The sequence below is a fragment of the Orcinus orca genome, chromosome 7, assembly GCF_937001465.1.
Source record: "Orcinus orca chromosome 7, mOrcOrc1.1, whole genome shotgun sequence".
Classification (NCBI taxonomy): Eukaryota; Metazoa; Chordata; class Mammalia; order Artiodactyla; family Delphinidae; genus Orcinus; species Orcinus orca.
The window spans coordinates 33,814,916-33,840,974 of record NC_064565.1 but is presented as its reverse complement, the minus strand read 5'-3'; the positions used below and the strand labels follow the sequence as shown (position 1 = coordinate 33,840,974).

At 36.4% G+C, this 26,059-nt stretch overlaps 1 protein-coding gene across 1 annotated transcript in view; it reads right to left on the bottom strand.

Annotated features, from left to right (window-relative positions):
• Nucleotides 1-17,324, bottom strand: part of ARHGAP15 (Rho GTPase activating protein 15) — a 621,798-nt gene extending 604,474 nt beyond the window's left edge. Inside the window, exon 1 of the mRNA XM_004285433.4 lies at nucleotides 17,206-17,324. The gene's annotated coding sequence lies outside the window, so the exon portion shown is untranslated. The remainder of the gene's footprint in view (nucleotides 1-17,205) is intronic.
• Between the last annotated feature and the right edge of the window lie 8,735 nt (nucleotides 17,325-26,059).

Below are 26,059 nucleotides of genomic sequence, written 5' to 3'. Positions count from 1 at the left end.
TTCCTATCCACAAATATTGACAGTAGGTGCAGTTTTGTCTAATAATTACATAAATATCTGGTTACAGTCTTGGTAAATACTGGCAACTGGGTATCCAAGTTGAATAGAAAGATTTATCTAACAGGTGGAAAGAAACAACCATTCTGAGAGGAGCGATACTCAGAAGTTCAGATTTGCAGATTGTTATCAACCAGGAGGTTTGTTACTGTCAGAGTTCTGAACACCGGGTATTTGTTCAGAGCTAGCTCAGTTACCCACGTGGGAGACTCTCAGTAGAGAGGTAGGACTTTCATCCTAGCAAGAGAATGAGGCAATGAATGACCAGGTTTCCAATAGAGGAAGTTGTGGTCAGGGACAAAACAAATGCCTAATGAGGAAGGACTCGCTGAGGCACTGGGACTTGTAAATAAGGGGGCAACACACTTGATTTGTGTATCACAAGTGCAGACTAAAAGCCATAATCACTTGTTATAATTTATTATTGAACTCACAGAACTCCATTTCACTGGAATTAGTTAAAAATCACCTGCATTAAGTTAAGATTTCTCCTGGGAGTTAGGGTCACAAATAACTCAACTTCAGTTGAAAATGAAAAGGTATCTCTAGAAGTGAGGAAGAAGACAGCTATAGAGCAATGATTCTCAAGGGTCAGTGTGAGTAGTTTCATAAACATGCAGATTTAACTGCACCTTCCCAAGATATTTCCATTCAGCAAGACTGAGGAGGAGCCTGAGAAAGGACATGTTTGGCCATCACCCTTGGTGATTCAAATGCACACTGAACTTTGATGAGAAACAAGTCTATAGAATTATATAAAGTTATTTTTTATTTCATATCTGCATTGTCCTAAAAATGTTACCAATTACTACAGTGTCTTATTTTTAAAGCCCATTGATACTAGGTTCATATTTGTTAATATTTTTGCTCTAATTAAGTTTTCTGGAAGTAAACCTCACTTTGGAATATGTTGGTGGTTTGGGGGAGTGGTGTGGATCGCAGTTGAGAACAGTGAGGAGAGAAGTGAGCAGGTAGCTAAGTAGGTAGTATAAAAATTGACACACAGACACATAGGTACGTGAAAGTAATACTATGAGTATCCTATTTGAGATTAATTAAAATATGATGTTTAGCTATCCAGAACATACATCCAGTCCTAACTATTGCTGCAAAATGAATTATTTTACATAAATGAAAAACCCAGTAGTATCATACCACAAACGATCTAGGTCTATTGCAGAACTTTCAGCAAGTTGTTTTCTTTGGTTTGTTTGTTTTTTTAATGTTTATATCATGAACATAGTAAGTGTGAGTAAAACAATGTCAATTTGAACACTTGGAAAACTGTTCTCTTGCTTGTTAAATATCAAAGGGTGTTTAGTGTGAGAACAAAACAGATTCCACAAAATATTGTTGTTTTCAAATTTAATCTGAAATTTTGTGGAAGTGAGGCTTTCTTTCATGAAGCCAAGAATGTCAAAATAGCAAAAAAAATATTTAGCAGTCCACATTATTTAAATTAAAAGTTTCTGACTGAGTTTTTCCAATCCTAGTCTTTGAAGATACTTCAATATGTTCTGTATATGATACATCTTAAATTGTGTCCTTTCTAGACTGGTTAACTAAAGGCTCTTATGATGCTATAGTCTCTTGAAGAGCTTCAGCTGTATTATTAGGAACCTCAACCCAGGGTTTGTTCGGGGGATATTTTCCCACTTAAATAAGTCCGGTTTTGCTTCTCTTTCCTCAAAGTAGAGTTCAGAGGCCTCTCCCCAGGAGGTAGGAGGTAGAGATGGTTATATGCATTATCGAACTAGGTTCCAGTTAATTGAGTGTTACTGTAATTTGAAGTAATGTAGCTAAATTTCTATCTTAATTTAGGCTCCTCATAAAGCAAACTATAGGATTTTGTCTTGGACACATTGAAGTAAAAAAGGAATTCATAAATGTTAGAGTTTTTAAATGTCTATCAGGATTACCTTTTTAATTAAAAAATTATTGAACAGTAATTCTTTTTCTGTCTGTCCTCCCACATCATTTATATCCATTGTCATGACCACTTCTGGAACTTATAATCATCTATTAATAGATAACACATATGATAAAATGGGTTATACAACCACACTTGGGCTACATTTCCTCATTCTATGCACTGTGAATTTCACACATGTGTGTGTATGCATGTGTGCACATATGTTTAAATTGTTGTTACTATTATTATCACCATTTAAGACATACTAAACTCTCTTTTATTTCCCCTACAACAATTCATCCTTTAAAAGTGTAGATGTTCTGGTCGGAATCCAATATCTTGTGATTTTGTGAAAATCAGGGAAACTAAGGATTACTATACTTGCTATTATTTAGAAAAGTTAACCTTTTGGAGACATATCTTAATGTTTAAAAAAATGCTTTGAAGAGGGTTGGTAGCAGAAGAGTTTGTTCTTCCAAGTAAGGAAACTGAGCCTAGTTGTGAAAGGCAGACAAACAAAACAAGGACCTAAATGAAAAAGTTGCAGATAAATGGAGGTTTTTCATAAAGCAATGTGCTAGTCAGTCTCTAAACACTTATTACGATTTATTGTGTGTACAGAAGTTAGTTGGAGGATTCTAGTTCTCTCTAATCATTACACCCTGCTCCTGTTTTCTTAGGAACAGCTATAAATTCAAGAAGAGGTGGAAAACCGGCAGACTGCCAACCAAATTCAACCCACAGACATATGTTGTTGGGCCTGAACAATGTTTTCGAGTGTTTTGAATCAGTTTCCAATTGAAACATGAGAATTTTTACTTTTTAAAAAAAATGTATATCTGTGTGTCTTCTCTCGAAAAATGATGAGATGTGAAAAACTGCTCAAGGTATGCATGGTAACTGTCAGGTGGAGGTGGGCAGCTTCAACATCTTGTAAATAGGACAAGTTCTCTCTGATTCAGACTTTCTCTCCCTTCCCCCTTGATTTGCATAGAAAACTTGACTGATCTGGGAATATCCGTGACTGTGACCCCAGATGTCAATCACCTCTAGGAGTTTTGCTCCTCTGATTTGAGGGTTGAGCAGTTTCTGCTGCATATTAAATTAATATCATTTTCAATATCTTATTATTTTAAAATCCAAGCTGGTAGGATTGAAAATGGAGAACAAAACTGAGACTGAATTTGTACTTCTGCTTTAGAAAGAGGTTCACTGGAGATTAACATTATTTCATTTATTTGTACAATTTTTTCAACATGATCTGAAATTACCAAGAGTAGGATATTGTGCTGTCCTCTTTGCTATTGCTAAGCAAGTTCCCATTTCCCCCTCTCTGCTCTGACCTCCTTTACTGTTCCTATTATATTTTGGCAGATAATCATATCCTGACTTCTTCTGTTCTCTGTTATCTATTTGAGTTGCGTGTCCCTTCTGCCAAATTGTAGGATCCTTAAAGTCAGACGCTGTATTTTTTCAGTATTGTTGCTCTGCATCGTACCAAGAACATTACAGATATTTGGTGCCTGTCTGAAATCCTCTGCCTCTAATTCTGCCAGTACTATGAGCATTTCCAACAAGTTCAGGTTTGCCACCCTATTAGAATGGTCCTGATTCTCAGTCCCAAGTGTTACTGGATTCTCATGCTTCTTTCCTACTTCTCCACATCAAAAGCTGCCAAATGGACCTGGGATACAGTGCATGATGGTTAGGGGAAGTCAGAACATCCACTGCATCTCAACTTGCTCCCATCCCTGACTCAAGACATACTCCCTAACCATCTGCCATACTGACTAGTCTCTGGTTTTCCTTTCAAGCTGATTTCCCACCCTGAAACTATGGCCCACTTGTTAATTCACTTTCTTAGAGCCAGACTTCTAACCTAAAGCCCTCTAGCCTGTAGGATGCAGCTAATTCTCCAGGGACAGCACCACAGCCACTTATCTCCCTAGCATTCTGTCAGTCACTTCCCACTGCCACACCTTGCTGTCATTTAATGGATATCCTAATACCAAGTGCTTTCAGGATTAGGACTGAGATTGGTGTATTCAGTCAACCTCCATACATGGAATCCTGAGCAGGTTTCCTCAGGGGGAGAACAAAACAGAATAAAAACAGAAAAAGACTTTGCTAACTGGATAAGCACCTTGGACATCCCAACATCTTATTTTTTTCCTCAGAATCATTTTGCTAGGACTCCCATGCCTCATGAACAATCTGCATTAATACTTTACAACCCTAGGCAAAAATTAGGTATAATATAAAAGTGGGTGAAAAGAATTCTACTTTCTTTCTCTCTCCTGGTTTCTGTAGTTCTTCTTTGCTTCATTTTAATTTTAAGTCCCAGAGTCAATGGCTGCCTTTCACTTTTTAAACTGCTCTGTGTGATGAATATGAATTCTTCAAAATTAAAGGGTATTTTTGGTTAGGACACATCTTGAGCTGCTCAGAGGAAAATTTCCATACCAACCAAAAATTGGTAAACAAACAAGAAAAGAGTGAGTCTTCTTCCTTCTCCACACAGCTGTATTGAGGAAATGAAACTAATAGCAAGAAATTGCTTTTGATGAGTTCCAAATCCTATCATAATACTTAGAATTGAAATAAATCAAAATTATCCTGGCATGATTTTTATATCATAATGAAGGGGAGAATGGTCATCATTTGATTCAAGACAACCTGATAAAACAATTACTACTATAACTACTATTCACGCTACATTTAACCCTTCTAAAACAATATTGTGAGACACAAACTAGGCAAAGTTCTTTATATACATTCTTTTTTTATCTTGTGAGGAAACTCCTCATTTTATAGATAAGGAAACTTGGGCTCAGAGAGATTAAGTAACTTGTACAATATAACATATACAATACCTAGCAAGTGGTGGAGCCCAAGATTGAACTTTGTTTTTTCTGACTTCCCAGGCAGTGCTCTTAATATCTTTACTATCTCTCACACCGGTCAGAATGGCCATCAAAAAATCTACAAACAATAAATACTGGAGAGGGTGTGGAGAAAAGGGAACCCTTCTACACTGTTGGTGGGGATGTAAATTGCTACAGCCACTATGGAGAACAGTATGGAGGGTCCTTAAAAAACTAAAAATAGAACTACCATATGACCCAGCAATCCCACTACTGGGCATATATCCAGAGAAAACCATAATGCAGAAGGATGCATGCACCCGTTTTGATGTTCACTGCAGCACTATTTACAATAGCCAGGACATGGAAGCAACCTAAATGTCCATCAAAGAGGAATGGATAAAGGAGATGTGGTACATATACACAATGGAATATTACTCAGCCATAAAAAGGAACGAAATTGTGACATTTCCAGAGACATGGATGACTTAGAGACTGTCATATAGAGTGAAATAAGTCAGAAGGAGAAAAAACAAATATCGTATAATATTGCTTATATGTGGAATCTAGAAAAATGGTACAGATGAACTTATTTACAAAGGAGAAATAAAGTCACAGATGTAGAGAACAAACTTATGGTTACCAAAGGAGAAAGGGAGGGGTGGGACAAATTGGGAGATTGGAATTGACATATATACACCACTACGTATAATGGACAACTAATGAGAACATACTGTATAGCACAGGGAACTCTACTCAGTGATCTGTGGTGACCTAAATGGGAAGGAAATCTAAAAAAGAGCGGATATATGTATACGTATAATTGATTCACTTTGCTGTACAGCAGAAAGTAATACAACATTGTAAAGCAACTATACTCCAAATTAAAAAAAAAATCTTCACTATCTCCACAAGAAATAAAAAACTTCTAGACCAGAATTTGGGAGAAATATGTTCTCAGCATGTCCTCAAACACTTCTATTTCTCCAAGCTTCCTTGTCTTCTACTAAATCTTCTGCTTTTACCACTAGCTTGCTAGAATAATCACATAAAATAATTATGAAATATCACTTTTAAAACTCTAAATAGAATATAACTAGGTCATAAAAATTCTTACTTGTATTAATTAACTTGAACCCAACCATCACCATGAAGACATAAAATAAATATTAAATATGCAAACTAAAGAGGTAAGAGAAATGAGTATGAAAGTAAATAAGACCCCTTTGCCATAGTCTAGACAAGACTTAATGGATATCCAAATGAGTAACTACGACAATAAGTGAACACAGAAAGAAGGAAATGGATGCCCCTAACAATGACAGTTGATTGGATGTATGGACAGGAGTCCTTGGAGATACCAAGCTCACTTACTTAAGTGGTTTGAAGAATAGAGATAGCTTAACTGAAGTTGTAAAGAGAATGGGGATTCTGTGGGGAGATTATAGGTTTAACATGAGACATACTCAGTTTGAACTTCTGATGGGACATCACGGAAGAGGTTATCAAGTGACAATTGGAAGAAGGAACAATATTGGGAGAGAGACCAAAGCCAAAGATAAAAAAATTAAGGACCATATTGATTAAATTTAAATCATGAGAGTGGATAAGAATGTCAAAGTAGTCTTGTGAGAAGAGGAGATGGCCTAAAGCTGTGCCATCCACTAGAAATAATTTGTCACACAAATAATTTAAAATTTTCTGGTAGCCATATTAGATGAGTAAAATGAAATAAGTGATTATATTAAAATAATGTATTTTAATAATGTATGTTATTTATCCCACTATGTCAAAATATTATAATTTTAGCATATAATCAATGTAAAAATATTAAGAAGATATTTTATAACTTTTTTATTTGTACTGTCTTCAAAAACTGGTGTTTATTTTACACTCAGTTTAAACTAGCCACATTTCAAGTGCTAAATAACCATCTGTAGCTAGTTTCTACCATAATGGACAGCATGATTCTAAGAAGGAATCAGGAATCTAGGGGCAGAAGGGAGACATAGGGTCCAGAGAAGACAGAAGAAGTGAAATAGAAAAAGTACCTACAGTATGACAAAAACTAAGGCAAAAATGTTTTCTTCCTCACATATTTTATAACATCTCTACATAAGGATATATGTATATAGTGAAAAAGCAACAGGTTTTCCACAGATGGCATAGTTTTAGATATCAAACAAAGCAGGATCCTTCTAGACCCTTTCAGACTATAGGGCCTCATGAATGAAGTCCAGTATCACTTAACTGCTGACACCTAACAGGATTAGAAATTATAGCATGGCATAGTGAAAATAACACAGATTTTGCATTACCCAAATCTGCCTACAAATCATAACCCACCAACCAAACAGCATTATAAATTTGGGCACTTACCCACTCAACCTAAGCTTCCTTATCTTTAAAATGGAGATACTAACTCTCTTACATGATTTTTGTGGGATTCAAATACTATTAGGTATGCAAAACACCTGATACATAATACACATTGAATAAATCATAGCTCTGATGATTATTATTAATAATGCCACTCTAATAATTTATATTAATGAATGTCTCATGCTACTGTAAGCATCTAGACGAGAAGGGGATATTGTTTGCTTGGGGTAACACCATGGTACCTACCACAGTGTTGGAGGCACCACTGGGGTAATCAACACTCATTTTTCCTCCTACATTCTACTTCCTTTAGGAGAACCATCAAGGTATAAATAGAGGCTAAGACTACTTGATTTCCTGAATAAGATGAATATGGACTTCATTGCTCAGTTTCTATCCCTTAAAATTCTAATATGAAATTAACTGAAGTGGAAAGATAAATTAAAAAAAAATTTCCCCCGACTCAGCACTTAATTTCCTGAGCATTCTATTTTAAAAAGAAATCTCGTTTTGACTCTAAGCTTGTCATTACATCAGCAGAGACTAAAACAAAAAAGTTCTCTAAGTGTTTAGGAAATGAATCTAAAGTAAACAAAATTATTCAATTTTAATACCCTAGTTTTAGAAGAACAGCTTAAAATTTAAATGCTTAGAAGTAGCTGGTGTTCTCTACCAATTTATGCAATACGTTTTCAGATGCTTATTTGTTTTGAGTTTCAAAAAAGTGCCACAGTATATAACGGATCCAGCATTCCATTCCAACCTTTCATCACTGCCAGGTTGCTCAAAATGAACCCATAAAGTGTCATTTGTTTGAAATACGTTTCTAGCTTCTCTTCCCCTAAACTTACCTTATTTTTTAGATCCAAGAGAAGTCACAAATCTCCAGAAGCCTTCCCTGACTCTACAGCCCCCAGTCAGCTTTTATATTATTTGTTCTTTCACTAATCAAATATTTATTGAGTGTTTATTATATGTCTACCATTGTTCTAGGTTCTAGGTATTCAGTAGTAAAAAGGCAAACAAGGTCACTACTTTCATGGACCATTCAGTTCAGGGTAAAGATAGCCACTAAAAAATGTAATAATGATTCCTCATATCCAAAATGCTATTTAAGCAAACAAAAGCAGAGTAATTACACAGAGGACCTGACAAATCATGGAAAAAGACTGAATTAATTTAAAGTATAATAGAAAATCATTTGGAATGTTTTAGTTGGAGAATTGTATGATTTAAGTCTTAAGAAAGTCACTCTGGCTACTCTTTGGAGAATGACTATCATGTAAAAATTAGAATCAGGGAGATGAGTTAGAGGACTCTGCAGTAACAGCAGTAGAGGTGGTAAAAAGTGATTAAATTTGGGATATTTTGATACACATTTACCCCTTGCTTAATGTCTAATTCATTCTTGCTAAGAGAAAATCAGTTAAATAAAAGCTCAAGATACCCAATCAACATTTATAAATATAAAAATGCATGAATAGATTTTAAAAATGGGTTTATGTAAGTAGTAACAACAATTTGAAAAAAAGTACATAAAATATAAAAAGTATATTTATTAAATTTCCTATTTTTCTGTATCTTTTACGTCACCAATATTTTCAATGTTTATGAAAGTTACAGTTTTCTTGCTGTCAGAGCATACTTAATGATAAATTACAGCAAAAAAAAAAATTTAGGGCCAACAAACCAACTAGAATGTTCTACAAGTTGCTACTTCTTCAACCTTCTTGAGTTCATTCAAAAATTTTCAAATCAACATTGCTCCATATATTTTGTATGATTCTTCCCTAACTTGAAACTAGAAAGTGAATTAGTAAGCATGGTTTATCTAAAATTGTGATGTCATCTAAATGTCATATATTGTAGTGTATTCATTTAGCAGGTTTTTTGAGGAAAATTCATTATACCAAGAAACAAAAAATAAAAAGAGCCATTAGTATAAAAAAAAAAGATATAACTTTTCAAGAGCCAACATTTAGAAAAGTAAACAGGATTATGGGAGGTAAGTCAATTTTGCAGGCTCTGCTTATTGCTGATTAATTGGATGTGGTTTGGGGTAGGGAGTATGAGAGAAGGAGTGGAATTGGGGGTAATTCTTAATTTATTATCTTGAACAGAGATATGAATGATGGTGCCATTAAATGAGATAAATGAAAATAGGAGAGAAGCAGGTGGGGGTGGGTAAGTGGGGAGTAAATAAGAGCTTAGTTTTGAACATACTCATTTTGATGTCTCTTGAAACATTCAACTGGAGATGATAGGTAGGCAACTGCATTTACAGTTTTAGTGTTAAAAAACAAAAAGTTTTGGTCTTGAGGTCTAAATAGAATGTAGATAGTGGTTAAGAATCCACCTGCCAATGCAGGGGACACGGGTTTGATCCCTGGTCCGGGGAGATCCCACATGCCGCGGAGCAACTAAGCCCGTGCTCCACAACTACTGAGCCTGTGCTCTAAAGCCTGTGAGCCACAGCTACTGAAGCCCGCACGCCTAGAACCCGTGCTCCACAACAAGAGAAGCCACTGAAATGAGAAGCCTGCGCACCACAACGAAGACCCAGCACAGCCAAAAATAAATGAAAAATTTTTTTAAAAAAAGAATATAGATAGTATTTAAAATCATGGCACTAAATAATAGCACCTAGGAATAAACTAAGAAGACGATAGCTAGGACCAGAAGGTAGAAATCTGAAGATTGAGTACAGGACATTTTAACATTTAGAGGGTTGGATAATGAGGAAGAGTTAGCAAAGAGACAGAGAAGGAGCATTGAAATAGTTTGGAGAAAAACTGGGAGAATGAAATATAGAAGTTTAGTGAAGAGGGAGTTTCAAGAGAGAAGGAATGTTCAGTTGCATCAAATGCAACTCAGATATGGATAATATGAAGATGCATAAATAGCTATTGGATTTGGTAAAATGAAACCACTGGGACTCTGACATAGCATGTTCTCTAATATTTCTAAGGCCTTGCATTTATACTTATAAATTTATATTTAAATTCTTGTACTTGTGCACTAAGCTACCTAAGATGGTTTCACTGGCTAGTTAGCACACTGAGTCTCTGTATCCCCAATAATTCTTAGCATAACACAGTGTACTTAGTTGGAGCTCAAAATTATTTATGGAATAATAAATATGGAATTTATGGAATTGAATAGGGCTGATGCCCATTGAAAGCGAAAAATCAACTTTAAAATTCACAGTTGTACTATATGTTTTTGACAAAGCCAATTTTTAAAATAAGATAGTCTGCATATTCTTTGGCATCCTCTAAATACTACCTCTTATCAAATGGACTTTCCTACCATTTCAAAGAAGATAGAATCCATGAAGCAAATATTCCTCACCTTCCTCTCCTCACTTCATCTTATCTGTATCCAGTTCATCTACATGCACACTCATTAAAGTGCTCTTCCTTCTGTTTCAGGTTAATTTATCTACTTGAGCTAGTGATTACACCCATCTGTCCTCGTATCCTCTGAGACATTGTTGGATGTCTGGATATATTTTCTTTTTTTTTTTATTTTTATTTTTCATTCATTTTCTCTTTTCCTTCACTTCAGTGTTCATGTTTCATCCTCTTTTAGCTACTGCTTATTTCAAGTTTTATAAAAAGAGTATTTTACATATGCTAGCCCCGATTCCTTATTTCCTTTAACATCTCATTCTAGGCTTGAACTTAACTAATGCTTTTGGTCCTTAATTATGCAGTTGAGAAAGGATACATTCTGTTATTAGGAAAAACAAATAGACCTTTACTCTTTTAAAAACAAGCCCAACCTCAATCATAATAACAGAAATATTACATAAAACTATATTAGGATACATTTTTCTACAGACTGGCAAAACCTGAAATGTTTGGTAACACAATCTGTTAGAAAAGCTATGGAGCTTCCACCAGCTCTTTCGTTAAGTGTTAATGGAAATTCAAAAAGTTACAACTAACGTGAAGGATAGTTTGGCAATAACTATCAAAATTATTTTATCTCTTGGCTTATAAATAGTTTTAATAAATGAAATTTCTGGGATTTCATTCCATAGATATATTTTCAAATGTACACAATTATATTAAAACATTCTTTGTATTAGCAAAAAATTGAAAACACCCATGACTCTTTTAGACTGGTTAGATTAAGTATGCTATATCCACACAGTGGAACACTGTACAACTATAAACAAAGAGAGAGAGAGAGAGAGAGAATTAGACAGTTTCTTATTTTTATAATTAAAATATCTCTAAGATATTACTGAAAGAAAAAAAGTGCAGGTGTATATAGTGAACTCCCTTTAATATAATAAAGAAATATATACACACACGTGCGTATATACATACATGCTTTTGCATAAAGAAACAATGAAGGATTTAAAAAAAAAACTTCAAAGTGGTTGCCTGCTGGGTTAAGGTGGGAGTAAACAGAGGTATATAGAAATAGGAATGTTAGAAAGACTTTCACTAAAATATTTATATTTAGGTTTTGTTTGTTTTCAAACCATTTCACTGTATCACTTATTCTCAAATTAAAAACAACACAACAAAGCTCTGCAATATGAAAAAAAATCATTATATCCACAGCCTATATAAGAACCTCGAGGCACCTGGGGAGGTGCGCCAGTGACTTGTCTTAAAGGAATACCTCCCTTCATGGACGACCACCATTTCTCCAAATCACCCTAAAGAGTATGTCACCAATAGTGACATATATACAAGAAGTAAATAAATCCTGATGCTAGATAGCCCACCCAGATGCAAAACGTGGCCATCCTGCGATGGATTTCCCCTGCTCAACAACCCTGTTGGTACTTACAGCCCTTAGTCATGATCTGCTCAGCAGGTTCACCCTATTAGAATCTCAAACCGTCTGCCCTGATCTCCTGCTAGTATACTTACAGCTAACAACAGGAGACAACTCACTCCGCCTGGGAAATTCTCTGATACTCCATGTTTGTCCCCTGACACATTCCCTTCCTGTCTTTTGGAATGTTTCTCATCTCCCCAGTTCTAGCTTTCTCTGGATACTATCACAGTAGTCCACCCCCCACTCCTTATCTACGGGGACACATTCCAAGAGCCACGATGGATACTGAAACCGCAGATAGCACCGACTCCTATATAGACTATGTTTTTCCCTATACATACATACCTATAGTAAAGTTTAATTTATAAATTAGGCACAGTAAAAGATTAACAACAACTAATAAAGAAATAGAACAATTATAACAATATACCGTAATAAAAGTTATGTGGGGCTTCCCTGGTGGCGCAGTGGTTAAGAGTCCGCCTGTCGCCTGCCGCCCCGGTCAGGGAAGATCCCACATGCCGCGGAGTGGCTGGGCCCGTGAGCCATGGCTGCTGAGCCTGCGCGTCCGGAGCCTGTGCTCCGCAACGGGAGAGGCCACAACAGTGAGAGGCCCGCGTACAGCAATAAAAAATTAAAAAAATAAAAGTTATGTGAATGTTGTCTCTCTCTCACACACACAATATCTTATTGTACAAATTCAATGCCGTTTTCATCTTAATTAAGCACTTACCACACACTGCAGCCATAACTTTTGCAGTTCGAGGTGCCACAACAAAACGGACAGAGATTTATTTTTCCTTCTTCACAATTTCACGGATAGAAAATTCAGGTTCGTCCGTACAGTACATCTGGGCAACCTCGGACTACGAATTTTTTTTCTGACACTGCTTAGAGGAAGCACTGCAAGGATATGCCTTGGCATGTCCGATTGGCCGGAAGCACTACTCGCGCGTTGGAGCCACTATTAAGCGAATTAAAGGGGACGCAAACACCAGCACCACGATACCTCAAACCTCAAACTCGCGAGAGCGACGATCTGATAAACGGGAAGGCAGCTCAGTGTCTCACGGGGGAAACGCTGGACGCGAAGATGCCGGCCCGGGGCACGGCAGCGAGACTTCCTCACACTACCTCAGAAAGGTGAGTCATTTAAATCTCATGGATTATTTCTGGAATTTTCCCTTCAACATTTTCGGACGGTGGGTGACTGCAGGTAACTGAAACCGCGGAAAGCAAAACCCTGGAGAAGCGGGAACTACTGTACAAATATTTCTTCCCAAACTGCCCTGATTTCTCTGACTGGATATGATAAATGATATAACACCTGCAAAATTCTCTAGTTTATTGCCCGCCATATAACAGGAAGACAAAAATGTTTGATGAAATTCTGAATCCTAATAGAATATTTCTTATATCTTTTTATGGTACTTGATAAAAAGTTGTTGGCATTATAATTATTAATCTTGTACTTTTAATGGATTATAAGCTTTTAGAAGACAAGTATTGTGGGGCAGGGGTTTGTACATGGAGTAGCTGTTGAAAAATACTTTAAAATTCAGTTTAATTGAAACACTTGCTTCATTCAGACCTATGCTTAAACTGACGCCGTCTTTCTGTCTGATTACAGAGGTTGGAAAATTTAAGTACTGGTTTTAAATGTGACCCGATGTGGCCGTGTGGTAGTTTTCTATGGCTGTATTACCTCTAAGACATAAAGTTGCTCTTCTTCTGGGGGAAGAATTTTAGTTCCTCAGTGTAGGGACCCCTCTTTTCAGCGGAGAGTCCAGGTGTTGCAGGGGCAGGTGGCTCATCAATGCAAGAGTGGGCCAGTGACCTTAGGCCTGGTCACGCAGGGTGAGGCAGTGATTGGTTCAGTATGGTTACGTGACCCACTTCAGTCCAATCAGATCTCAATCTGAGGTACCTTTGCTGTGGTGATGGGGGAAAGGCATTCTTTTGTACAAAGTTTGCTGAAAGGGTCAGAGGTAAACCTGAAGCCTTCTGGTCAACTTAGTGTGAGCTTCTACCAGAGACTGTTTATAGTGGAGTGAAAAAAAAGAGCTAAGGGATGAAGAAAATGATCTTGGTAAATCTGTGTGAGCTGCTGGATCCAGCCTGACTTTTCTTTCCTTGGATTTTCAGTTATACAAATCAGTGCCTCTCTCTATTGCCTAGGCTAACTTTAGCTTATTTTCTGTCATTTGCAAGCAAAGGAGTTTTGTCTACCGTAAGCTAAAATTTAGAATACTTATAAGTATATTTTATAGTTTAGTTATATAACATTTATCTTGCAGTACAAAAAATATGGTACCCAAAGTGCTAAATTCAGGATATTAAATGATTTTTAAAATACATATGTAAAACTTTTGATTATGTTAGATAGTTTCTAAGTGTATGGGAATACCAAAATAGTCTGAAGATGTGCAGTTAATTTTCATCCACTACAAGAAAGATGTATATTTCTTAAGGAATATCTTAGAGAAATGGACACATCTCTGTGATGGACCCTTCACATAAAACATACTCAGAAATTTTGTTTAAATGCCATAGACAAGACGAATCGTTAACAAAACACTCTTGCTCCCCCAAAATATTTTCCCCAAACTGTTTGTAATGGCATCAGTCTCCTCACTTGAGACTGAGGTCCTCAACAGTTAGCCGTTCCCTTGGATCCTGTCTGCTGAGAGAAGTTATTAAAATTCTACTGGGAGGAGGAAGGGAGGCCTGAATTACAGGTTACAAGAAACAAAGCTCTGGAGCCCTCTCTTGTGAGCATGGATTATTTTTATCAGATGCCCTAACTTCTGGAAAATAGGATGAGTACATTTTAAGAACAATGGGAGTGTGATGGAAGGAAAAGTGTAGGGTGTATTTCTCTAGGACCAAGGCTGGCAGACCTTAAGTCGGGGACAGAGTAGCCCACTCTGGGACAGAACACTTAAAAATAACAAGAGAAGGAATATCAAGGGGGGGAATGTCTCCTTTCTGAATTTTGCTGAATCCTGACCCCAAGTGGAAAAGCATTTTTTTTTTTTTTTTTGCGGTACGCGGGCCTCTCACTGTTGTGGCCTCTCCCGTTGCGGAGCACAGGCTCCGGATGCGCAGGCTCAGCAGCCATGGCTCACGGGCCCAGCCGCTCCGCGGCATGTGGGATCTTCCCGGACCAGGGGAACGAACCCGTGTCCCCTGCATCGGCAGGCGGACTCTCAACCACTGCGTCACCAGGGAAGACCCCTATTTTTTTTTTTAAAGACTTTCCAAATGAGATTCTCTGCATTGTTTTTATTTCATCAAAATTTGTTTCTTATTCGCTTAAAATACATAAAGATATAGTAACCTACCTATAATAACTCATTTGTAATTTACCCTCTTAAGATTTGGTCTTTACATCCCAGAGATAATGCATTAGTAGTTTTTACAAACAATTCTGAGAGCATCTTAGGTTACATGAATATCATCTCTACTTATTTCTCTTTATAAATCCATATTAAGTATGTTTAATTACTTCTTAATTTTATACATACTCCATAAAATATTTGTCTTTTAATTTAACAGTTTCTGCAGGAAACAATCATTTTACAAAGATTTGGCTTATAAAAATATTAAATTATTTAAAAAACTGTAGTGGACTTTTTTCAGTACCAAAGGCTTATGTGGATATTCATTCTTGCTAATATGTAAGTACTACATATGTTTATTCATGTGATGTTCTTTTATAATAAAATGAAATAAAGTAATAACATATCAACCAAAACTATCTGAATTATTAAGCTTCTGTAGATGCAGAGGTTCAGAACCACAGTATTGAAGACAGATTTAAATAATGCTTTCCATTGTGAGAAAATGCAGCAAATTGAAAAGCTAATCAGAATATCAAAGCAAATACATATTACCAAGGTTCTCTTACACTCTAACAATAAAAAATGTATTGAACATCAAGTCCTAATCTCTGTTTTTTCATGATCATTTGAATAGTCAACAAGTAGCTAGCTTCAGTATTGACAATTGAAGAGGTCTTAAAATGGAGTGTACTAGTATAACTAATAATTTCCTACCAAATTGACCACATCAAAAAACATTTATATGAGTGTTTCAATAGAAGACAATAAAAGAAAAGAAAATTGTTGCCACTTATCAATCCTGTAACCATTTTTTAATAATACAAAAAAATAGGTGTTGTGGGGCCCTCATGTCCCCCATCCAACAGCACAATAAAAATAATATTACGGAAGGGTGGATCGTATCTGGAGCTTTTATTAAAATTCCTTGAAAAATCTAGTCAGATTTATTTTAGGTATTTGTCTCTGAGATGAGCAATACTTTTATATTTTTTGTACATATGTTACAGCACACAAAGACATTCTATAAAAGCAAGAAGTCACTATACAAGAAAAGTTCTTGTCAGTTAATGATTAACAAATCCTTTTAATTTCTGAGGTTATTGTTTTAGAAATCTGAAAGAAGGAAAATTATATAATTACCTAAATAACAGAAGTATATTTCTAATTTGCCTCTTTTCCCAGAAGTAACCCCCTGTGAAGTCATCTGTGACTTCTCCTTTAAACGTACAGTTTTGCTTATGAAATAGAAACTTGCCCTCATTTCACACTATATCTTAAATAAAATTTAGGAAAAAAATCAGATGTCATGATAGAGAAATTTCTTTGGCATTTTGAAAATTTCCTGCTTTTTAATAGCTATTTAATAAGCTGTAAATTTAATAAACTACACCTTTTAAGGGTTTCTAATGCTAACTTTACTACAACACTTTACAGTGGGTATCTTTCACACTGCATGCAATTCAGATGTTATTTCTAATTGTTACAAAATGCCTTTTTCTCTTTATTATCTGGATCATGAAGAGTGCATATTTTTATAAAGCAGTCAGTTAAAGATACAAAGTCCCAATTTTTAAAAGCACTTTCAAACTAAAACTATACCTTATTCTGTTTTTAATATTTTCATATAAAATCTTAGTATACGATCTTTTAAAGTACTTTAGAATTTAACTGTTGCAAATTTAAAAACAATATTCTTCTCTACACCAAAGGAAACAAACTGATGTTTCAATCACAAATGAAAACATCACAATTTTGTAGGAAACGTTTATACATTCCCACTGAAGCATAGGATACTCTGTCAAATATTTTCAAGGTTAAATTGCACGTTCAGTATGAGCTCACTTACCTTTCCTCAGTGCTGACTTGTTACTGAAACTGCCATCAACTTCTGTTAATGACTCTTAGCAAAAACGGAAAACAGTAAAGTCAAGTCACATGTCGTAAAAGTAGGCCTAGGTTGGATGCTGCTTAATTTCAGTACTGGAGGAAAAAAAAAGGCGGGGTGGGGTGGGGTGGGGTGGGTGTGGAGTGAGCACAAAAACTTTTAAATAAACCACTTCCTGCGTAGATACGGTTAACCACACACATCACATCATTACTCGATTTGAAAAACTTGCCTTCTATAGTCAACGAGATTGTTATTTTTCAGTGTGATTTTCAGTTTTCAGACACTGCACATTTGTAAAGGTTTCATCAATTCTAATTTAATGGGGCAAAATGTATGGTTAAAAATTTAGCAGGGAGAGGGGCAGCCTGCTAAGCACCGGGGACACTTCCTCTTTCTCTGCCTTCTAGCAAGGGCTTTAAGCCTAAAGCCTGCTCTCCTCAGTCAGCTAGAGCATGTCCATATGCCTTCAGGAGGCTTTGCTTATTGGCTTGGGAAGCCAAGAGACCATCTCCATTCACAGAGCTGGTGCTTTTAACTCACAGAGGGCCCCACAAAGAGGTGCTCCATTACTAAGTTCATGAGGCTTTGGACAGCTTGCATTAGAACTTCAGAGAACACAGCCCAGGGCCCCGCTGCCACGTGGGGGAATGGAATGTGCTCATCCAGCACATACTGTGACATTTGCTCTAGGTGGCTCTCACACTTGTGTGTCCTCTCTCGCAGTTGCCTAAGGAGTTCTGATATGTGCTGAAGAGCTTTTGCTGTGGCTAAATGATTCTCTGTGTGGCCTGACTTAAGAAGGAAAATAAAGGCTCCAAGGGGTGTCATTTTTGGCATGCTGCGCTGTGCCCTTCTGTGTCAAACTTCCACCCGTCCAAGACACGTTTGGGGTGGGGTGGGGACTCAAAATAGCCGTAGGGTGTGCCTCTCTACTGAGCTATGGGCTCCAAGAAGTGAGCTCCTGGGCGTGCAAGCCTGGCTGGTTTTGTGAGACTGCAGGAGATTCACAAAAGGAAAATCTTCCCTTCCAAATATGTGAGAAAGTTAAATCACAATCTCTTGTCATACAAACCCATCAGACTAGAAATCTATGTAGTAGTTCTCAGTGGTGTGGAATGTTTGGCACACATAAAGAAAAACTTTAAAAATATATGTGGTGTATATGGCCCAAGATATGCATGGCATGTCCCTGCAAATTAATCTAATTTCTCTAGGACTCTTCTTTCTAAAATCATATTTCAGATTCACCCTAGAACTCACTGTCAATTGTCATTCCAGCATACACCTTTTTAAGTTTTTAGAGCCCTGAAGGTTTGTACTCAATGTTCCTCCTTAACATTGAAGAGAAAATAGAAAGGACATGATAATGAAAGTGAGGAAACCAGATTTCAGGCTTCAGTTCTGACACTACTGTTTATTTAACCTTGGCCAAGTCGCTTAGGTTCTCTGAAATTAAGGTTATTTATCTATATAATGGAAACATACATATAAAAAATATCCATCTACCAGAATAAAATTGTTGGTTGGTACACTCAGCAGCTCCCCCAGTGAAATCTGAAACTGGCCCCCATATAATGAGGGCAAGAAGAGACCAAAGAAAGAGGCAGACCACTCCAGATTGGTAGGTGGCAGGTTTAATAAGCAAAGGAACTTACCTACAAAGATTGTCTTGGGTGGCCGCAAGACAAGTAAATCTTTGCGCCTGCCCACCAGAATCTTAAGTTTAGATAGAGGACTTAACTGGGTTCAGTCATGCATACAGTCCAGACCATCTCAATAACACGTTGCTCCCTCAAGGCTGCGTCCTTGAAAATGCTCCTGCTGTGGGAATGGTGGGCAGAACATACATTCCAGGGTCAGGGTAGGAGGTGAGGAGCCTCCGATTGCCTGGGTCCAGTTTGCAGCTCAACTGGAGGTCACATTCTCCCAATTACCTCCTCCAACAAAAATAAGTAAATAGATTTAAATATGTTGTAAATAATGAAGAATTGCAGACTTATACATGAGCATGAGCTAGGAAATGATGATGCCTCCCAAGAAACATCAGATAAATTTAGTACATCCTACTCGATTTAAGCCTTTATAAGTCCAAGTCAGGCTCATAAATCTAGAACAAGGGAAATAGGCTTTTCCTTTTACATAGGTACTGATAACAGATATTGGAATAGAAAAAATATAAAACACCAATGTACCCTTATGGGAAATAAATAAACACAAACACCTACTTGAAGGTATAAATTTTCAGTGTTTATTTTTGATCATGAACAAGTAGACATTAAATAAAGACAAAGCACATTTTCTTTGTACAAGATGGGAGGGGAGCAACTCAGGCAGTGATATACCTGGGTTTGGTGGCTAGAGGAAATGTATTTACCATGATTACGATTAAGGATCTAGCTTAGGCTTTGACACTTGCCACTCAATATGTATCTAATATTTATTGAATACTTGCTATAAGCCAAGAATTGTACCAATCCCTTTACATTTTTTCTTTCGTTTAATCCTTCCAACAACCTTATGAGCTAACCAATGTTATTATACTTTCTTTTTTTCTTTCTTATGAGGAAACTGAGATTATATAATTGCCCATTTTAGTAAGGAGTAGAGCCAGGAGTCCAGCCAAGGGCCCTGATCCCACAGTGATTGTTCTAAATCACTATGCTATCTCCTAACCATGTTCTATTCAGCATAACTCAAAGTAAGTAATGCCGAGGACAAGTTTCACCCCTGGTGTTTCTTTTTGCTTCTTCACTGACAGGAATGATAGACTTAGCATTAGACTCATACTAAAATCAAATCTCCCCAAAGTTCTCTACGTTTAAATTTATATTGAAGAGATTAAAAGAATTGATAAATGGAAATACACTATGTGCATAGATAAGAAAAGTAACAGTGAAAATGTGTCAGTTTGTCCAAGTCAATCAACAAATAGAGTCAATAAAATCTCAATATATTGCAGATGAACTTTTAAGGAACACAACAGGCTATTCCAGGAATTTCCATAGAAGAACAAATGTCCCAAAGTACCTAAGTTTATTTTGAAACAGAACAGCAAAGACTGATGACTTACTAGTCAGATATTAACATAGTCCAGGCCACAGTATTAAAAAAACATTAGAGTACTGGTCCAATAGCAGACCATATTTATTTGAGAACTTGATATATGACAAAGATGGCATCATGCGGTAAACAAAAAGGAACAGATTGATTAGTAGATGATTCTGGCAAGACACACTCACTAAATCAAAGAAAATAGAGTTGGGCCCCTACATTAGACCACAAGCAAAGATGGACCCTAGATGGAGTAAATCTACATTTGAAAAGTAAATCCTTTTGCTGATACAAAATATAAAGAAATATATTTTTGCAAAATGCAACTTTCATAAATAGTATCCCTAAATTAAAAGGAAAAGAACAAAAATATATGGACTTAACAAGAGCAAAAATATATGGACTTAACTATACAATAATTAAAGAATTCTGTTAATTATAAAACAAAGTTACAGAAAAATAACAGACTAGTAGAACATACATAGATTCACAAAAGATTTGTGTAAGTCAGTAGGAAACTTAAGTGGGAAATAAGAAAGTAATTTGAATAAACAATTCATGAAAAGGACTGAACTAGTATCCATCAGTAAGTAAAGAGATGTACACCTCCCCAGTAGTCACTGTAAAAACAAGTTAAATTAGCTCCTATTGAAATGGCAAAAATCTGGATGAGAATTTATAGAGAGGAACTGTCATATATTGATGGTGGAACTATAAACTGAAGCCATTCTGACAAGCAATCTGGCAAAAAAAAATATAGCAAAATAAAATATATTCATGCACTATGTTCCAGCAACCCAATTCTGTTATAAATATAGGTTCAGATAAATCCCTCACAAAGCCTTGTTTTCCCTCCTTTATCACAACTAGTTAACTGATTTAGGTCTTGGTTCTTGTGTCTCAGGTAATATTAACTAGCATTGTGTCTGTGTGTTTGTGTATGATTAGGGAAAACAAAAACAGAAGTTTATAGGCCCTCTGAGCAGATGTTATGAGTTAGACACTAAAGGAGAGTAGAAAAGAGAAGAAAGGCTTGACTTAGATTGGGAAAGATTTCAATTTCCTGTGATAGGAATGAGAGAGAGAGATGGGTTTCCCTTACTGGAGGAGAGCTTGCTCCACTTCCAAGAAGCTGCCCCTTATTGGCAAACACTTTAATCTGGAGGCAACGTCTGTTCATCTCTTGAACACTTACTGTGTACCAGGCAATATAGCAAGCTTTAGATATACTGAATATTAGTTAGAAAAAAGATAAATTAAAATAATTTATTGATAAGGAAAGAAATACAAAAGCAGTGAAGTGGCACATAAAATGTTCAGAAGGTATAAGACTTGAGGTCAGATGAGAAGAGAGGTCTTACCAAGGAAAGTAAATATTTAAAGAAAGTGAGGGATCTAGCCATGTGGATTTAGAGGTGGGAGGTGGGTATTCCATGGAGAGGAAATAGAAGTGCAGGAACTCTGGATGAAGATTGTGTCTGGGATCATTGAAAAGCTGCATGGGGGTCAGTGTGACTATAGATGAGTGAGAGAGAGGAGTATAGGGTATAGTATCAGAGAAGTAATAAGGCCTAGACCACGTGGACTCTCCTACTCTTTTTGAAAAATCTGAGTGAGAAGGGGAAACATTAAAATAATTTGACTCACAATTTTACAAGAGCATTCTGTCTGTTGTATGAAGGATTGACCAAAAGAATGGGAATAGAACCCAGGACACCAATTAGTAAGCTACTGCAATAATCCATGGCAGAGATGATTGGGACTTGGACCAAAGTGATGGTAGCAAGTGTAAGGGAGAAATGATCAAATTCTGTATGTGTTCTGAAAATGGATCCAACAACCATTTCCTTTTGAGCAACCTGAACAGCTGAAGAATGGAGTTGCTATTAACCGAGACAAAAAAGACTTCAGAAGAGCTGGTACATTGGGGCATGTTGGTTTGTAGTACATGATAACTTTGAGATGCTTATTTGTCATCTCAGTGGAGTTGACTATTTTGCAGTTAGATATGAAGGTCTGGAGGTCAAGAAGGGAGTCCAGGTTAGATATAAATTTGGAACTCATCAGCATAAAAATGGCATTTAATACTATGAGACTGGATAATATAGATACAGAGTGTATATAGAAAAGAGAAAAGTTTCAAGGAAAGGATCTATGCTTAATTTAAGATTGGGAGAGAGGAAAAATTCACAAAGGAGATGTTAAAAAGGGTAGTCTGGAAGGAAGGAGGAAAGAACAGATGAATTTGATGTCCTGGAAACCAAGTGAAAATATTTTTCAGGGATGAGAGATTCATAAATTGTCAAATGCCACTGAAAACTCAGGTAAAATGAAAGGGGCAAAATTACCTTTAGATACAGCAACATACAGGTCGTTGTGACCATGATAAAAGTTTTAGTAGCATATGAGTGAGAAAATCTTATTTTAATAGATTGAAGACAGCAAATACAGATATCTTTTTGGAGTTTTACTCTACAGGAAAGAATAGAAGTAGAAGAAGTGAAGATGATCCTATAGAAGGAAAAACTGATTATACCAGATAGAAAGGAAAGTGTTATGGGATGCAGTCCTGAAGCAGAGGAGTGGGAATAGAATCTCAGGCACAAGTACCTTTATGGCCTAAGCCTTGGCTGAAAGCATGGGCAGTTCTTTCATTGTACCAGAAATGAAGCCAGAGCACATAGGCAAGGCACAAATTTGCAGCTGGGTACAGTATTTGAGGTCAGTGGAAGTTCTCTTCTGATTACAACAATTCTGTCAGTTAAGGAGAAAGATGGGAATGAGAATTAGAATGGGTGAAAATGGGGTGAAGAGTTAGAGTTTTTAAGAGAGAATAAAATGTGAAACAGTCCAACATTGTGAGATTTCTGGGGTGGAGTGTGGACACATCTCCATACGCCACATTTTGCCAGGAGCATCGGAACCACCTGTTTCACGTTATGCCCCTGAACTTAGACAAGATGTCTTTCAGTGACATTCATAATGACCGGAGGAGCTTCCCTGAGGACTGTGGAAGCAGTGGGGAATCCCGTATAGTTTCAAGAGCTGAAAGTTGGATGTAGAATGGAGGAGGGTGGGCCAAGCATGATGGAAATTTAATTCTAACTAAAGAAAGTAGGTGAGAATAAGACCTGACTTAGATTATTTATAAAAAGAGAAAAAAATGTGACATTTCTTACAACCAAGTGTTATACTGTTGTAGGAAAAAAATGTGTGCACTCAATCACTCACTTATTCAGCAAATATATTTGGGGTATTTACTTTATTCTAGACACAACACCAAGCTCCAAGGATGCAATTTCTTGGAGATTTTTTAATGTCATTTGGTGGAGGTAACAGAGACAATAAATAAGAATAAAATCACATTAATTAATAATGTTCAAGAGTAGTAAGAGCTATGGAGAAAGTAAAGCAAGATCAGCAAATAGCAAGTATACACAACTCTTCCAAGAAATCATAATCTAAAAGGAAGTTAGATATGTGTTAGATATGCAGTGCCTTGAGGGAGAAGCAGGTGACAAAATGTTTTGTTTTGTTTTTCAGATCAGAGAATAATAATAGCTTGATTCTATGCTGATTTTGAAATGATGTAGTAGAGAGGGAAAATTTGTTGATATAACATAAAAAGGATGCTCCCTGAAACAATGACCCTGAGTAAGTGAAAAGGGAGAAATTGGCCTTGGCATCAAGTCATAGGTAATTCATAGAAACAGGAGAAAAAGGAGAGCATCTAGATGAAGGTGGTTAGATATAGGGTTTTCAGGAGTGACATTTCTGACGTGACTTTTGGCACAAGACATGAAAATAGTCAAGGAGGAACCTGGTATATATGGAGAACAGTGGTCCAAGCAGAAGAAAGAGTAAATGCCAAGTTAGAGCAGGATTGGCAATTTGAAGAATAGCAATGAGACATGTGTGCCTAGAAAGCAAGCAGTGAGGGCAAGATTTTGTAGGGCACTGAATGCCAAATAAGAACAATAGTTTTTATACACATTGTGCAAAAGTCATTTTGCTAAGAAGTGAGACTTTAGAGACAAAATTCTTCACCTCCCTTCCATCCCCTTAACCTCTATCAAGGCACTGTCATCACATCTTGGCTCATTCTTTTCATGTTACATGTTTGGATATTGTAACAGGGGTAAGGTCTATCTTCCTTTTATTGACTTAAGTAGCCAGAAGGAGCTGTCTCAAGGCTCCTGGATCAGGAATGTACTTTTGGAGCCTTAAGATTCTGGGTATCTGTACATAGCCAGGTCCCAAGTCCTGGCCTCCAGCCCTATTTGAAAGCCCCAGAGTATATTACTCCAGTGAGAGAAAGAGGAAAGGAAACAAGCTAGTTTCAAAACATGAAGCTCATGCCATAAGAGTATGTGCAAAATGGAGAGACTTCCTATTCTAGCAACATTGCCTATTGAGCTAATATGGATCTGCCATATCACTGCAAACGCTTAAAAATGCAAGAAAAAATATGGATTAACAAAATATTAAACACATAGCTAAGCATCCCAGAAAAGCAAGTGAAACTCACTGAAAGACAGGATTAAAAAGGAAATCTGAAGCTAAAGGAGTAAGCTTGCAGACTGCTGCTATGGCAGGTTGAGGAGGCAGGTAGTCCCTGGGGTCAGAGATTTTCATGGTCACCAAGGAAATGAAAAGATGGCGCTGCGCTTGCACAAAGCCAGCAGTTAGAACTGATTCCTGCCTTAAAGATAAGACCCTAGAATGGCTATCACCACCATAAAAGAGGAACTAAAGTAGATAAAAACTAGAAAGCCTGTCAATACTGGGTCCTTGGTTTAACAAAGAAGTCTTTTGTGAGAAATTAAAAACTGACTCATGTTGAGGATCCAGATGCATAATATCTTTTCAGATACTGGAAACTCCAAGTCTACAATTCATGTAAAATTGCCTTTAGACCAGTGAAACCAGGTGGCCTATGGAAGGAGCAAATGCAAAACTATTATGTAGCAAATACTTCCTCAAGCCAGAGTACATGCACATCTATCCATGTAAGGTGCTTTCACAATGAAAATGACACTGCATATCAAAAAGTCATCAACCATTTGCAAAAGTCATCACAAAAAACGAGATTCCTCAGAATTTGAGATTATAGGCAATCTGAAAAAAATCTACGAAATGAGTATATTTCAGTTGAATACAAAGATTAGAAATGAAATAGATTCCACCAGAAAAAATAGAGCTCCATTAAAAAATGACTGACATGTTTTCATAAGAACCAAATATAAATTTTAAAAAATACATATTAAGGACAATCATAATATGTTCTTGATTACCAGAGAATTTTTCTAGCAGTAGAAAGATGACCCTGTTATAGTCATAGTGAGTATACCCATATTGCATCATGAATGAGAATGGAAGTTCTATATTATGATGCCTTCAAACTGAAATATTCCACCATTATATGATTTTCCTTGATAAATATGTATCATTATAAATCAAGGATTGAATCATTTACATAATTATTTTTCAGATGTAACTCTTGGAAAGTAGATTTGACCAAGCAATATTCTTGAGTTAAGAAACAATATAACCTAAAAATAATTTACTTCAAATAAATTTGTCAGTCTTAAAATATAATAGAAGGATCATTTACATCACCATAGATAGAATGTACTTCGTTTTTTCTAGCTGAAAAATAAGCAATTCTGTGAATTAGTGAGATTATAATTTTTATTGTTTTTCTTTATTTCCTTTCTGTAGAATTGAACAAGAAACTAAAAATGACTTCTGTGTAAAAACT